The sequence below is a fragment of the Arachis stenosperma genome, chromosome 1 (assembly GCF_014773155.1).
Source record: "Arachis stenosperma cultivar V10309 chromosome 1, arast.V10309.gnm1.PFL2, whole genome shotgun sequence".
In the NCBI taxonomy this organism is placed as follows: domain Eukaryota; kingdom Viridiplantae; phylum Streptophyta; class Magnoliopsida; order Fabales; family Fabaceae; genus Arachis; species Arachis stenosperma.
In genome coordinates, this window is record NC_080377.1 from 74,180,902 (window position 1) to 74,196,291 (window position 15,390).

Below are 15,390 nucleotides of genomic sequence, written 5' to 3' on the forward strand. Positions count from 1 at the left end.
GCTCTCTTGTTGACTCGGCCGAGTTCTTTATGAAGAAGTCGGTCCGCTTGACCTGAAGAGGTCGGTCACTTTGTCGTCAATCATCCCAGGTCGGATAGCTCAACCCAGGGTATGAACAGTGCCCCTGCTTGAGCTCGGTCTTCTTTGTCGAGGTCGAGTCCTTGACTTCGGTCCTTCTCTAGTGAAACCGAACTCAAGCATTTTGTCGACTCCTTTTTGTAGCATCTTTTGAATGTAGAATGCTTTTCTCTAAAAACACGCACTTTTATATCAGCGATTTTTTGGGAACGCAAGCGGTTTTAATATCCGCATTTAATTGGCATTAATTGCCCTCATTTTCTCTTGGTTTTTTATTTTGAATTTCTCGATCAGAAACGGTTTCTCTTCTTCACTTCTTTTTCGTAACTTCTCCCTTTACTTTCTCACTTTCAACTTTTTCCTTTTGATTTTTCTGAAGCCTCCGCCTGTAGTTTTCGCGTTTCAGCCTAGCGACGTTGCTTTGTGACTTCGTTTTTTCGTGGTAGAAGGGGTGATTCTGGATTTTGCCTTCCGCTCCTCCACTTTTCTTCGCAGCTTTCTCTCGTTTTCCCAGGTTTGGTTCTTCTTTCTTCCTCCCTCTACGCCATTTTTGTGTCTGCTTTGAGAAAGTTTTTATCTTGGTTGGGAAAAGTTTGGATCTTTTCTGCTTTTTGCTATGCCTGATCACTGTGCGTCTCGTAATTTCTTCATCTTTTGCATGGTCTTTTTTGCTTTTCCCGTTGCTTTGATACCTTTAGGGCTTTTGCATGTTTGTGAAATGCTTTTGATTTTGAAGCTTTGGAATGATAATTTTGTTTGATTCTGAAAAACGGTTGCATCTTTGACTCTTTTTGCCTGGTATGTTTGTTTCTTGCTGATAGACTGTAGGAATATGACTTTCTATTTTGTTTGTGTTTTGTCTTTCTCATTGCTTTGTTACTGCCTCCAAAGGATGCCCCGGGACTTTTAGTTTGAGTCTTGGGGTTTTTCCTTTTCTGTGTATTCGCCCGTCGAGATATTTTGCCCCTTGTCCGAGATGTTTTTGAGTAATCCTTTATTCTTTTCTTTTTGTAGGATTTAGTTGGCCTCATGTCTTCCCGAAATAACATTGTAGAGATGCCTTCCCAGGTTCCTGAGGGTATAGCCGATTGGGTGGACTCGATGGTTCTTATGTGTGTCTCTCTGGTTGATTCTGAGTTTTGTGCGCAGCTTAGGCAGTTTCATAGTGTTTGTAGTAAATCCAGTGATGAGAAGAACTACGAGCTTATTCCTCCCTCTTCTGACGAGAGAGTCTGCTTTTCTACTCGGGTTGTTGATGATCGCCCTTTCTTTTATGTTTATGATTTTTTCTTCGGTCCGCTGGGTATTACCCTTCCTTTTACTCAATTTGAAACCGACTTGTTATGGTCCTGTAATGTTGCCCCCTCTCAACTTCATCCCAATTCCTGGGGTTTCATAAAAATTTTCCAATTGTTGTGCAATGGTTTTGGCATTCTTGCTTCCCAATCTCTCTTTTTCTATCTGTTTGTCTTGACTAAGCCTGGTGTGGTAAAAAAGAAGTCGGCTTGGGTCTCCTTTCGTTCTACCCAAGGAAAGAAGGTCTTTTCCATGTATAACGAGTCATTCCGTGATTTAAAAAACTACTTTTTCAAGGTCCGAGCTGTTGAAGGAGCTCGGCCCTTTTTTCTCGATGAAAATGATGAACCTGTTTTTCCTTTGGAATGGCAAAAAGATGTGAGGGTCTCCAGATATTCGTGGGAAATGTTAGATGAGGCTGAGCGAGCTTTTGTGACTGTCTTGGAAGAACGCTGGGGTCAACCTCCCCATCTTGACACAAAGAAATTTCTAACCAATCCTGCTCTTCTTCAAATTGAACTGGGTATCTTGTGTTTCCTATATTATCTGTTTATGTTGCTTATAGCTGTCTTTCCGACTTTCCCGACTTGTAGCTTGATTTCTATTTTATTTGCAGAGGCAATGAAGAACAATGAATCGATGAAAGCTTTTAAGAGGGCGCAGAGGGCGACTGCTGCCTGATGAGCGGATAATTTGTACGCTTTTTGGCATTGTTTTTAGTATGTTTCCAGTAGGATTTAGTTAGTTTTTAGTATATTTTTATTAGTTTTTAATTAAAATTCACTTTTCTAGACTTTACTATGAGTTTGTGTGTTTTTCTGTGATTTCAGGTATTTTCTGGCTGAAATTGAGGGACCTGAGCAAAAATCTGATTCAGAGACTGAAAAGGACTGCAGATGCTGTTGGATTCTGACCTCCCTGCACTCGAAGTGGATTTTCTGGAGCTACAGAAGCCCAATTGGCGCGCTCTTAACGGCGTTGGAAAGTAGACATCCTGGGCTTTCCAGCAATATATGATAGTCCATACTTTGCCCAATATTTGATGGCCCAAATCGGCGTTCAAAGTCACCTTCAGAATTCCCAGCGTTAAACGCCAGAACTGGCACAAGAATGGGAGTTAAACGCCCAAACTGGCACAAAAGCTGGCGTTTAACTCCAGGAAGAGTCTCTACACGAAAATGCTTCAATGCTCAGCCCAAGCACACACCAAGTGGGCCCAGAAGTGGATTTTTATGTCATTTACTCATCTTTGTAATTCTTAAGCTACTAGTTCTCTATATATAGGACCTTTTGCTATTTGTATTTTCATCTTTTGATCACTTCAGATCTCTAGATCACCTTTGAACGCCTAGTTCTTAGATAATTGGGAGGCTGGCCTCACGGCCATGCCTAGACCTTGTTCTTATGTATTTTCAACGGTGGAGTTTCTACACACCATAGATTAAGGTGTGGAGCTCTACTGTACCTCGAGTATTAATGCAATTACTATTGTTCTTCTATTCAATTCAGCTTGTTCTTATTCCAAGATATCACTTGTTCTTCAACTTGATGAATGTGATGATCCGTGACACTCATCATCACTCTCACCTATGAACGTGTGACCGTCAATCACCTCCGTTCTACCTTAGATTGGGTAGATATCTCTTGGATTCTTTGACCGGAGTCTTCGTGGTATAAGCTAGAATTGATGGCGGCATTCAAGAGAATCCGGAAGGTCTAAACCTTGTCTGTGGTATTCTGAGTAGGATTCAATGATTGAATGACTGTGACGAGCTTCAAACTCGCGATTGTGGGGCGTTAGTGACAGACGCAAAAGAATCACTGGATTCTATTCCGACATGATCGAGAACCGACAGCTGGATAGCCGTGCCGTGACAGGGTGCGTTTAACATTTCCACTGAGAGGACGGGACTGTAGCCATTGACAACGGTGATGCCCAACATACAGCTTGCCATGGAAAGGAGTAAGAAGGATTGGATGAAGACAGTAGGAAAGCAGAGAGACAGAAGGGACAAAGCATCTCCATTCGCTTATCTGAAGTTCTCACCAATGAATTACATAAGTATCTCTATCTTTACCTTTATGTTTTATTCATATATCATCCATAACCATTTGATTCTGCCTGACTGAGATTTACAAGATGACCATAGCTTGCTTCATACCAACAATCTCCGTGGGATCGACCCTTACTCGCGTACGGTTTATTACTTGGACGACTCAGTGCACTTGCTGGTTAGTTGTGCGAAGTTGTGTTTATGCCATGGTATTGAGCACCAGGTCTTTGGAGCCATTACTAGGGATTATTTGAGTTGTGAAAAGTAGTGATCACAATTTCGTGCACCAAGTTTTTGGCGCCGTTGCCGGGGATTGTTTCGAGTATGGACAACTGACGGTTCATCTTGTTGCTTAGATTAGGTATTTTTCAGAGTTCTTAAGAATGAATTCTAGTGTTTCAAGGTGATGTTCTTATCATCACCAAAGCTGATTGATTCTCATCAATTTAGCTCTTGAATGCAATGTCCTGCTGAAGCTTGGCTATCCATGTCTAATTTCTTTAGACTGAAGCTTTAGACTAACATTGCATGATTCCTGGAATTCTCATTAAGAATTTTGATATCTTTATTTTCTTTTCCACTTAATTTTTGTAAAATCCAAAAAAAAAATTACAAAATCATAAAAACCAAAAATATTTTATGTTTCTTGTTGAGTCCAGTGTCTCATTTTAAGTTTGGTGTCTTGCATGCTTTGTTTATTTGATCTTGGTTCTGTTTTCAAGTCAATAATACAGGGAACTGAAGATTCAGTACATGCAGCAGAGGAATTAGACAGAAAAAGCTGGGCGTTCAAAACGCCCAGTGAAGAAGGAAAAACTGGCGTTTAAACGCCAGCCAGGGTGCCTGGCTGGGCGTTTAACGCCCAAAAAGGTAGCATTTTGGGCGTTAAACGCCAGAATGGATACCATTCTGGGCGTTTAACGCCAGGATGGCACAAGAGGGAAGATTTTGTTTTTAATGCAAATTTTTTTCAAGTTTTCAAAGTTTTTCAAAATCAAATCTTTTTCAAATCATATCTTTTCAATCAAATCTTTTTCAAATCAATTTCTTTCCTTTTTCAAAGATACTTGCTATCAATTAATGATTTGATTCAATATTTCAAGTATGTTGTCTTTTTTGTTGAGAAAGGTTTTGTTCATACCCTGACCGGGCTCCTCCAAACTCGGTCAGTTCATAAAAGGTCCGACCTCGTCCTAAAGGCTCACGCCTAAAGGTCGGACCTCGGACGAATAAAGCAAGGGAAGGCCCATCAAAAGGAACGCAGCCCAAACCTAAAGGCCGAAAAGGCCTAGCAAAGGCAGTTCCACAAAGATAGGGATAAAACTCCCGAAAGATAAGATAAGATAAGAATATCTTATCCAGGGAAGATCACGGCCAACTACTATAAATACACTAGAGCACCCAGGTATGGCATTCATTCCACATCTACACATATCTGCTTGGACCCATGCTAACTTAAGCATCGGAGTGTCATTGCAGGTACAACCACCAACCACTCTGCATATCAAGCTCGGGTCCCTGAACCCCCACCTCGGGCCTCTCCAGACGACCGAGCTACACGTTTCAGGTAACCCTCGGAACATTGGCGCCGTTGCCGGGGACCTGGAAGTCATCCCCCTACCATGGCGGACGACTCTCACAACAATGACCGCGCTGCATCTGAACAGGAGGACGAAATTGACACCGGAGAACGACCGGACAGCCCTCTATCACCACGCACTCCAGGAGGAAACAAACAGAATCGCCCAAAGACATCACTCCCAAACAAAGATCCACAAAATTCCGAAAAAGAAAAGAGCTCGGAAATTCTAGAAGCAGTCCGGGCACAACAAAACCGACTGAAACAACTCGAAGAGGACATAAAGAAACAGAAAGAAACTGAACAAGATCTGAGAAGGGAGACTCGAAAGCGCAGAGAATTAGAAGAAAAACTGCGGAAAATAGAGGCCAACCTGAAAGGCCGGACAGAACGCGGCACCACCCCCGAAGGCAACCATGATCCTTTCACGCAAGAGATCATGAAGGAAAAGGTACGCGAAACTTCAACCACCCGATATGAATCCCTACGACGGCACCACCGATCCAAGCCACCACCTCAGCAACTTCAGAAGCAGAATGTACCTAGTCGACGCCTCCGACGCGATTCGGTGCAAAGCCTTCCCCACCACTCTCACTAAGTCAGCCATGAAGTGGTTCGACAACCTGCCACCAAGATCAATCACCAGCTTCGAAGACCTAACCAAAAAATTCCTAACAAGGTTCTCTATTCAAAAGGACAAGACAAACATGCCCCCAGTCTACTCGGGATCAAACAAGGCAACCAAGAAACTCTCCGAGAATACATGGAGCGATTCAACAAAGCCTGCCTGGACATACAACACTTGCCCACTGAAGCAGCCATCATGGGACTAGCAAACGGCCTAAAAGAGGGACCGTTTAGCCAATCCCTATCCAAACGATACCCGACCTCCCTATACGAGGTGCAGGAGCGAGCAGAAAAATACATCAACATGGAGGAAACCTCCCAGCTAAGAGACTCTTCTAGGAAGAATCAACCTACTCACTCCGAGATCGGGATCGGGAACAGAAGAAGAAAGAAGACCCCAACTCGGACAAGCCACGGAAGTACCACAACTACACCCCCCTCCGAGTCTCCCTGGTAGACGTCTACAGAGAAGTATGCCACACCGAAAAGATCCCACCGCCCCGACCGCTAAAACACAAGAGAGCGGGAAGAGATCGGTCCGAATACTGTGAATATCACAAGCTCTACGGTCATTCTACTAACGATTGCTACGACCTAAAAAATGTTATAGAAAAGCTGGCCAGAGAAGGAAAACTCGACAGATACATAGCAGAGAAAGGAGAAGAGACCAGGAAGAGAAGGCGGGGAGATAACGAAGGTCGGGCCGAACAAACCCCGCGAACCCCTGAAAGACACGTTCACATGATAAATGGAGGTTTTGCAGGCGGAGGAACATCCAGATCCTCGCGAAAAAGACACCTCAAAGAAGTCTATCATGTCCGAGAAGACAGTCCCCTGTCCGAGTTACCTACTATCTCATTTACCCGAGAAGATGCTCAAGGGATAATTCCCGGGCACGACGATCCAATGGTAGTCACCATTATCCTAGCAAACGCCAACTTACATCGAACCCTGATTGACCAGGGAAGCTCAGCAGATATCCTGTTCAAAACGGCATTCGACAAGCTCAGACTTGAAGAAAAAGAACTAAAGGCCTATCCCACCGACCTATTTGGGCTAGGGGATACCCCGATCCATCCCTTAGGATACATCCCGCTACACACTACCTTTGGAGGAGGCGAGCAATCTAAAACATTAAGCATCGACTACACTATAGTCGACGTCACTTCGGCATACAATGCCCTCATTGGGCGACCAACCCTAAACAGACTGGCAGCTATAGTCTCGACCCCACACCTCTGTATGAAGTTCCCTACCGCAAAAGGAATCGCTACCCTAAAAGGCGACCAAAAACTAGCGCGGCGATGCTACAACGAAAGCCTGAGCCTAAAAGGGAAGGAGGTCAGCACGATAGAACTCGGACGAGTGCAGTCCCGAGAAGATCCTCGACCACAACCAGAGGGAGAGACCGAAAAAGTCCAGATTGGGAACACACCTGAAAAAATAACAAACATAGGAGCGAACCTCAAAACGGGCCTAAAAGAGGAACTCATAACCCTCTTAAAGGAGAATTCCGACCTCTTCGCCTGGAAAGCCTCCGACATGCCAGGCATAAGCCCCGACCTGATGTGCCATAAGCTATCAGTTTACCCGGGATCCCGACCTGTCCAACAAAGACGCCGGAAGCTCGGACCCGAGCGCATGCAAGCAATAGAAGAACAAGTACAAGCACTACTAGATGCAGGGTTCATTAAGGAAGTAAAATACCCCCTATGGCTCGCAAACGTGGTCCTGGTAAAAAAGCCCAACGGAAAATGGAGGATGTGCGTCGATTACACAGACCTCAACAAAGCCTGCCCCAAAGACCCATATCCACTACCAAACATCGACGCCTTAGTAGACGCAGCCTCAGGTTACAGATATCTCTCCTTCATGGACGCATACTCGGGATACAATCAAATCCCGATGTACGGACCCGACCAAGAAAAGACCTCGTTCATAACCCCAAGGGCAAATTACTGCTACGTAGTAATGCCCTTCGGGCTGAAGAACGCAGGGGCAACCTACCAGAGGCTAATGAACAAAAGTGTTCTCAGAGCACATCGGACTACAGCTAGAGGTGTACGTCGACGACATGCTGGTAAAGACACAAGAAGACAGAAACTTGCTGACCGACCTCACCAGCGTCTTCGGCACCCTCAGAAAACACAACATGAGACTTAACCCGACAAAGTGCACCTTCGCCGCAGAAGCCGGAAAGTTCTTAGGCTTCATGCTGACTCAAAGGGGCATCGAAGCGAACCCGGACAAATGCCAAGCGATACTCAATATGAAGAGCCCGACGTGTGTCAAAGAAGTACAACAACTGAATGGAAGGCTAGCCGCCCTATCAAGATTCTTGGCAGGATCAGCAATAAAGTCACTACCTCTCTACTCACTCCTAAAGAAAGGGAAACCCTTCTCATGGACCCCGGAGTGCGAAAAAGCCTTTCAAGAATTCAAGGAATTCCTCGGGCAGCCACCAATCCTAACACGACCTTTAAAAGGAGAAGAACTCGTATTATACCTCTCGGTTGGACATCGAGCAGTCGCTTTAGCATTAATACGAGAAAATGACCAAGGACAACACCCCATATACTTTGTAAGCAAGGCACTACAAGGGGCCGAATTAAACTATCAGAAGATAGAAAAATTCGCCTACGTCCTAGTATTTACAGCTCGGAGGCTCCGTCCCTACTTTCAAGCCCACACCATCAAAGTCCGGACAAACCAACCCATGAGACACATCCTCCAAAAAACAGACCTGGCAGGACGAATACTGCAATGGGCGGTGGAACTGTCCGAGTTCGACCTCCACTATGAAACCCGGACTGCCATAAAATCTCAGTATCTAGCCGACTTCATCGCAGAATACACTGAGACCCCTGGAACCCCACTCTCATGGAACCTGTATGTCGACGGGTCCTCAAACAAAACTGGAAGCGGAGCCGGGGTTATACTCGAAAGCGACCAAGGAACGCAGATAGAACTATCCCTAAAATTCGAGTTCCAGGCCTCGAACAACCAAGCCGAATACGAGGCCCTACTAGCAGGGCTAAGGCTAGCCGAAGAGGTCGGAGCCCAGAAAATCACGATCTTCAGCGACTCCCAGGTCATCACATCACAAGTAAATGGAAGCTACCAGGCCAAAGACCCAACTATGAAAAAATACCTGGACCAAACACAGGCACAATTACGCCACTTTCCAGAGATACAGATCCAGCACATACCTCGGGAACAAAACGCCCGGGCAGACGCCCTCTCAAAGCTTGCCAGCACCAAGCCCGGAGGCAACAACAGAAGTCTCCTCCAGGAAACCTTACAGTCTCCCTCCGTGCTAAGAGAGGAAGAAACGCTAAATATATCCGACCAACAGCAAGGATGGATGACCCCCATACTCAGCTACCTGAAGTCGGGAACTCTCCCCGCCGAAAGAAAAGAAGCTAAAAGACTCACGAAAGACGCCCAGAATTATACACTAATTCACGACGTATTATACAGAAGAGGATTCACAAACCCCCTCCTTAGGTGCGTCCCGACCTCAGAAACAAAGAGCGTCCTCGAAGAAGTCCACGGAGGCATGTGTGGGAACCACCTCGGAGCTCGGGCATTATCCAAGAAAGTAGTCCGAGCCGGGTTCTACTGGCCAACTTTGCAAAGAGACGCAACGGAGTTTGTGAAAATATGCCCCCCCTGCCAAAAACACGCCAATTTCCACAAAGCACCACCCGAAGACCTTATCAGCATCACCGCACCATGGCCCTTCGCAAAATGGGGACTTGACCTACTCGGCCCGTTCCCCCAAGGACCGGGGCAAGTCAAATACCTCATAGTAGGGGTCGACTACTTCACAAAGTGGATCGAAGCTGAACCCTTAGCCACCATTACGGCTCAGAAAAGCCGCAAATTCCTATACAAAAACATTGTCACAAGGTTCGGAGTCCCCTACTCCATTTCAACAGACAATGGAACACAGTTCACGGACACAAGTTTTCAGAACTTGGTGGCCGAACTAAAAATCAAACAGCAATTCACCTCAGTCGAGCACCCACAAGCCAACGGACAAGCAGAGGCCGCAAATAAAGTCATCTTGGCCGGGTTAAAACGAAGACTCCAAGAGGCCAAAGGAGCATGGGCCGAGGAGCTCCCCCAGGTGTTATGGGCATATCGGACAACTCCACACTCTACAATGGGAAAATTGCCATTCCGACTAGCTTACGGGATGGAGGCAATGATTCCTATCGAAATAGATGAAGGGTCGCCCAGAGTCATCTTCTACAACGAAGAAGGTAACCCGCAGGCACAAAAGGAAGAACTCGACCTCCTCCCCGAGGTCCGAGAAAGAGCCCGGGTCCGAGAAGAAGCCTTAAAACGGCGAACGGCCCTCAGATACAATCAGAAAGTAATAAAACGAAGCTTCTCCACTCACGACCTAATCCTAATCCGAAATGACATCGGAACACAAAAGTCGGGAGAAGGAAAGCTAGCTGCAAATTGGAAAGGACCCTACAAAGTAACAGAAGTCTTAGGAACAGGCTATTACAAGATATCCGACCTAGAAGGCAATGAGCTGCCCAGGGCCTGGCACGCCTGTAATCTAAGACGGTACTACAGCTAGAAAAATTTGACCCGAGGTGTACTCTTTTTCCCTACAAGGGTTTTTTAATGAGACACCCGGTCAAGTAAGGCACCCGACCTAGTCAAGGGTAAACACTCTGTAAATATTCTTTCTTTTTTAATACTAATCAAATTTTTCTATTTTCTTTTGTTCTTCCTCGTGATGAAACAAATCCTGAAAAAGTACCCCGCCAAGGCGCATTAATTTATGCTCGACAAAACGCAAAAAATCATTGCCGAGACCACACAAGGTCGGCAAAGATAAAAGCGACGAGGTTCAAATTAATGTGAGAAGTTATAAAGTAACTCTGAAAAAGGCTCAAAAGCCAAATAAAAAGAGATTACAAAAATAACTTAAAAGGCCGACCAATGACAAGGTCGGACCCAACAAAGGGTGTACTCGACCGCCCAACCCGAGGTCCGAGAAAAAGCCCGGACCCGAGAAGGAAGCCTTAAAACGGCGAAAACAAAGATTTCGAAAACGATTACTAAAAAGTTGCTATACAGAAAGCAACTAAAAGTACAAGCGAAAAAACGAAATCAAAAGGAAAAAACAAAAGTTTCAAGAAAAAGCGCTAGCTAAAAGGTTGTTATCCAAAAACAACTAAAAAGCATAAAAGCGGAGCAAAAAGTCAAAACGCGAACAAAAACACCGCATAATAAGCTAAAATGTTACTACAAGTAGCTAAAAGCAAAGAGTGTCCAAAGCATTCACAGAAACCATCCAAAAAACAAAAGAGCCCACAGGCCGGGCAAAAAACCAAAAGATAAAAGGATTACAGAGAATCAAAGATCCTTTCTGGACGCCACATCAACAGAAGGCTGCGGGAGAAACATAGAAATCGGGACAGCATCGACGGCACCGTCATCTCGATTTAAAACCTCCACACCAGATCCATCCCCGGCCAAAGGTGAAGTCGGGTTCACAACCGAAACTTTGGGGTCGGACACCGGAACTTTGGGGTCGGACACCGGAACCTCATCCTCGTTGGGAGCAGGAACAATCTTTTCCTCCACAACAACGTTATCCGTACTAAATAAACTCAGATCCAGGTCAGGGGCCAGAACCCGGACCTGAGCCTTCAAATTTTCATACATAGCATCCATACCCTTAGCCACATGCCCTTCTAGCTCGTAAAAATCATCCTGAGCAGATTGCAACTTCTCCTTTGTCTCCACAAGCTCGGCAAGTGCCCGAGTATAATTCTCCTTCGCCGCCTTCGCCATCTCCTCGGACGAACTCGCCGCCGCCACAGCCGCGGTAGCTTTAGCTTTCTCCTTCTCCAAAGACTCCTCCAGCTCAGCAATCCTAGCAGCCTTCAGTTTACTAATTCTCTCAAACTCAGACTGAGCTTTCTCAAGACGGGAACTGGTCACACCAATAGGGGATTTCTTGAACTCCCGGGCAATAGCGGCATGAAGACTAGCCATCCGGACACAGCTCCGCGCCATATACTGAAAATGGTGCTCCATAGACACATCATTAGTAGAAATAAAAGTCTGAGGGAGAATATGTTGTTCAACCCAACCAAGAGCATCGAAATCCTTGTCATTAAAACCCGCAGGCTCTTGAGAGGTCTTCTGTTTCTTGGGAGGAGGACCCGAGGTAGAAGGAGGAGAAGAGGTAGCAGGTCCAGAGGTCGGAGGATCTTGATTTATAGCTCGGAACTGGGGAGTCAGAATAGTCTTTGACCGAGTAGTGACACCCACAGTAGTCTTCTCCGGAGAAGATCGGGCAGAAGCCCCCCCAGCCTCGATATTCCGAGCAGCCACAGACTTCTTCGTCCGACGAAGGTACTTCATGGAATCCGCCTGAGAAGACATCTCTGCAGAAAAAAAAAAGGATTACCACAACAGAAATTCCACCAAAACAAGCAAAGCCAAAAAAAACTAAAAAAGATGAATCTCGGAGAGGTCGGGAACTACCTAACTCGGAATGGAGAAGGCTTGGATCTCCCAACATTTTCTTCGTGTCCAAGTGAGGTGCCCGACCCCATAAACTGCTTACCACACCCACAAAAGCCTGCTCCACCTCATCTAGACTCTCAAAAGTATACTTAGTAGACACTACATTCTCCTGCCAACAAAGAGGAAAAGAAGGCTCCCCACTCTCATCTAGAAAGAAAGGTCGGACATCTCCAGTAGCCCGGACCTTGAAATAAAAGTTCTTAAAATCATGAAAAGACTCATCATACAGGGTACAAAACTTCCTTCCCTGGTTAGCCCTAAAAGAGACCCAAGATACCTTCCCTCCACCCGACCCCGGCTTCGTCAACACAAACAAATAAGAAAAAAGAGAAATAGAGGGAGCAACGCCCAAAAACTGACACAAAAGTTGAAACAGCTTTAAAAACGCCCAGGAATTTGGATGGAGCTGCGTAGGGGCAAGATTACAAGACCATAACACCTCAGACTCCAGGTCGGTAAAGGGAAGTCGGACACCCAGCTTAGAGAAAAAACAATCATAAGCATAAAAGAAGAGCTTCTCGGAACTATCTAGGGGCGGAAAGCACACTCTCTCCTCGAAATCCGGGGCCACTAGTTCATAATCCCTCTCAGACTCTCTATTTTCACATATACTACAGTGCCTACGGAACCTAGCTAAATACTCAGAATCTACCACAGAAGGGACTCTTAGAGGAAGAGGGTCTACCCAACCAAGACCACATGGAATCTTAGTCAACATCGCTTGAAGAACCTTTCGAGACATAAAATTCTTACCTACAAAGAAGAACACAACAACAGGCAAAATCACGTAAAGAAGACAGCGAAAACCCATTCAGCAAAGCAAAGAAACAAAAACCTCCACGAAAAAAATGCGGCAACCCGGAACTAAAATACCAGAGAACAAAAAGAGCCCCCCCACATACAAACAACAAAGCAATGGCGGCGCCTCTTTTCGGGGCAACCCAGGAAAAAGAAACAAACAAGAGCCACACAAAGAAACAGAAGCATATGTGCACAAGAAAAGAGAACATGGGAACAAACCTGGAAGAAAGAAACGAAGACGAGCTCCGGAGCAAGAAGAACGAAACGACGACAGAAGAAAACTCCAGAAAGACACACGAGAGATTCGGGGAAGCAGAAGTAAAAAGAGAGAAGAAGCAGTGCTCGAAAAAGATAAAGAGAAACAAAAACGCAGAGAAAGAGGAAAAGGGGCAAATAAATAAAGCCTTCACAGAGCCCGAACGGAAATCGAGGAAAAACGGTAAAATGCAATAAATGCAGGAAACGGCCATTTTTGAAATTTGAAAAACTGCTATGCCCGAGCTCGACCTCCCCGAAAAGGACGAACTCGGGCAGGGGCACTGTTCATACCCTGACCGGGCTCCTCCAAACTCGGTCAGTTCATAAAGGTCCGACCTCGTCCTAAAGGCTCATGCCTAAAGGTCGGACCTCGGACGAATAAAGCAAGGGAAGGCCCATCAAAAGGAACGCAGCCCAAACCTAAAGGCCGAAAAGGCCTAGCAAAGGCGGTTCCACAAAGATAGGGATAAAACTCCCGAAAGATAAGATAAGATAAGAATATCTTATCCAGGGAAGATCACGGCCAACTACTATAAATACACTGGAGCACCCAGGTATGGCATTCATTCCACATCTACACATATCTGCTTGGACCCATGCTAACTTAAGCATCGGAGTGTCATTGCAGGTACAACCACCAACCACTCTGCATATCAAGCTCGGGTCCCTGAACCCCCACCTCGGGCCTCTCCAGACGACCGAGCTACACGTTTCAGGTAACCCTCGGAACAGGTTTAATGTTTGAATCATATCTTTTCTTGTTAGGCAAGTCATTAATTTTTAAAATCAAATCTTTTTAAATAGTTTTTCAAACCATATCTTTTCAATCATAACTTTTAAATCACATCTTTTTCAAAAAAGTTTTCAATCATATCTTCTTCAAAATCTTTTTTAAAATGATTTTAAAATCTTTTTACTTGATTTTCAAAAAACCTCTTCCCCTCTTCTCACATCCTTCTATTTTGGAGTACCACTCCTCCTCAATGCACAATTCGAACTCTATCTCACTAAGTTCGAATTCTTCTACCTCTTCCTTCTATTTTTCTTTTCCTCTGACACCTCAAGGAATCTCTATATTGTGACATAGAGGATTCCATATTTTCTTGTTCTCTTCTCTTTCATATGAGCAGGAGCAAAGACAAAAGCATTCTTGTTGAGGCTGACCCTGAACCTGAAAGGACCTTGAAGCGAAAGCTAAGAGAAGCTAAGGCACAACTCTCTGTAGAGGACCTAACAGAAATCTTCAAAGAAGAAGAACCCATGGCAGCCGAAAACAACAACAATGCCAACAATGCAAGGAAGGTGCTGGGTGACTTTACTGCACCTACTCCCGACTTCTATGGGGGAAGCATCTCTATCCCTGCCATTAGAGCAAATAACTTTGAGCTTAAGCCTCAATTAGTTTCTCTAATGCAACAGAATTGCAAGTTCCACGGACTTCCATTGGAAGATCCTCATCAGTTTTTAGCTGAGTTCTTGCAAATCTGTGACACTGTCAAGACTAATGGGGTTGACCCTGAGGTCTACAGACTTATGCTATTCCCTTTTGCTGTAAGAGACAGAGCTAGAATATGGTTGGACTTACAACCTAAAGACAGCCTGAACTCTTGGGAAAAGCTAGTCAATGCCTTCTTGGCAAAGTTCTTTCCACCTCAAAAATTGAGTAAGCTTAGAGTGGAAGTCCAAACCTTTAGACAGAAGGAAGGAGAATCCCTCTATGAAGCTTGGGAAAGATACAAAAAATTAATCAGAAAGTGTCCTTCTGACATGCTTTCTGAATGGAGCATCATAGGTATCTTCTATGATGGTCTCTCTGAACAATCCAAGATGTCTTTGGATAGCTCTGCTGGAGGATCTCTTCATCTGAAAGAAGACGCCTACAGAAGCTCAAGAGCTCATTGAAATGGTTGCAAATAACCAATTCATGTACACTTCTGAAAGGAATCTTGTGAACAATGGGACTAATCAGAAGAAAGGAGTTCTTGAGATTGATACTCTGAATGCCATACTGGCTCAGAACAAAATATTGACTCAGCAAGTCAATTTGATTTCTCAAAGTCTGTCTGGAATGCAAAATGCACCAGGCAGTACTAAGGAAGCTTCATCTGAAGAAGAAGCTTATGATCCTGAGAA

The 15,390-nt window shown here is 45.0% G+C and overlaps 1 non-coding gene across 1 annotated transcript; it reads right to left on the reverse strand.

Annotated features, from left to right (window-relative positions):
- Positions 1-14,922: 14,922 nt before the first annotated feature.
- On the reverse strand, positions 14,923-15,030 carry LOC130947584 (small nucleolar RNA R71). Its single transcript, XR_009072720.1, has one exon. It is a non-coding gene; the product is annotated as a small nucleolar RNA R71 (small nucleolar RNA).
- Positions 15,031-15,390: the final 360 nt, after the last annotated feature.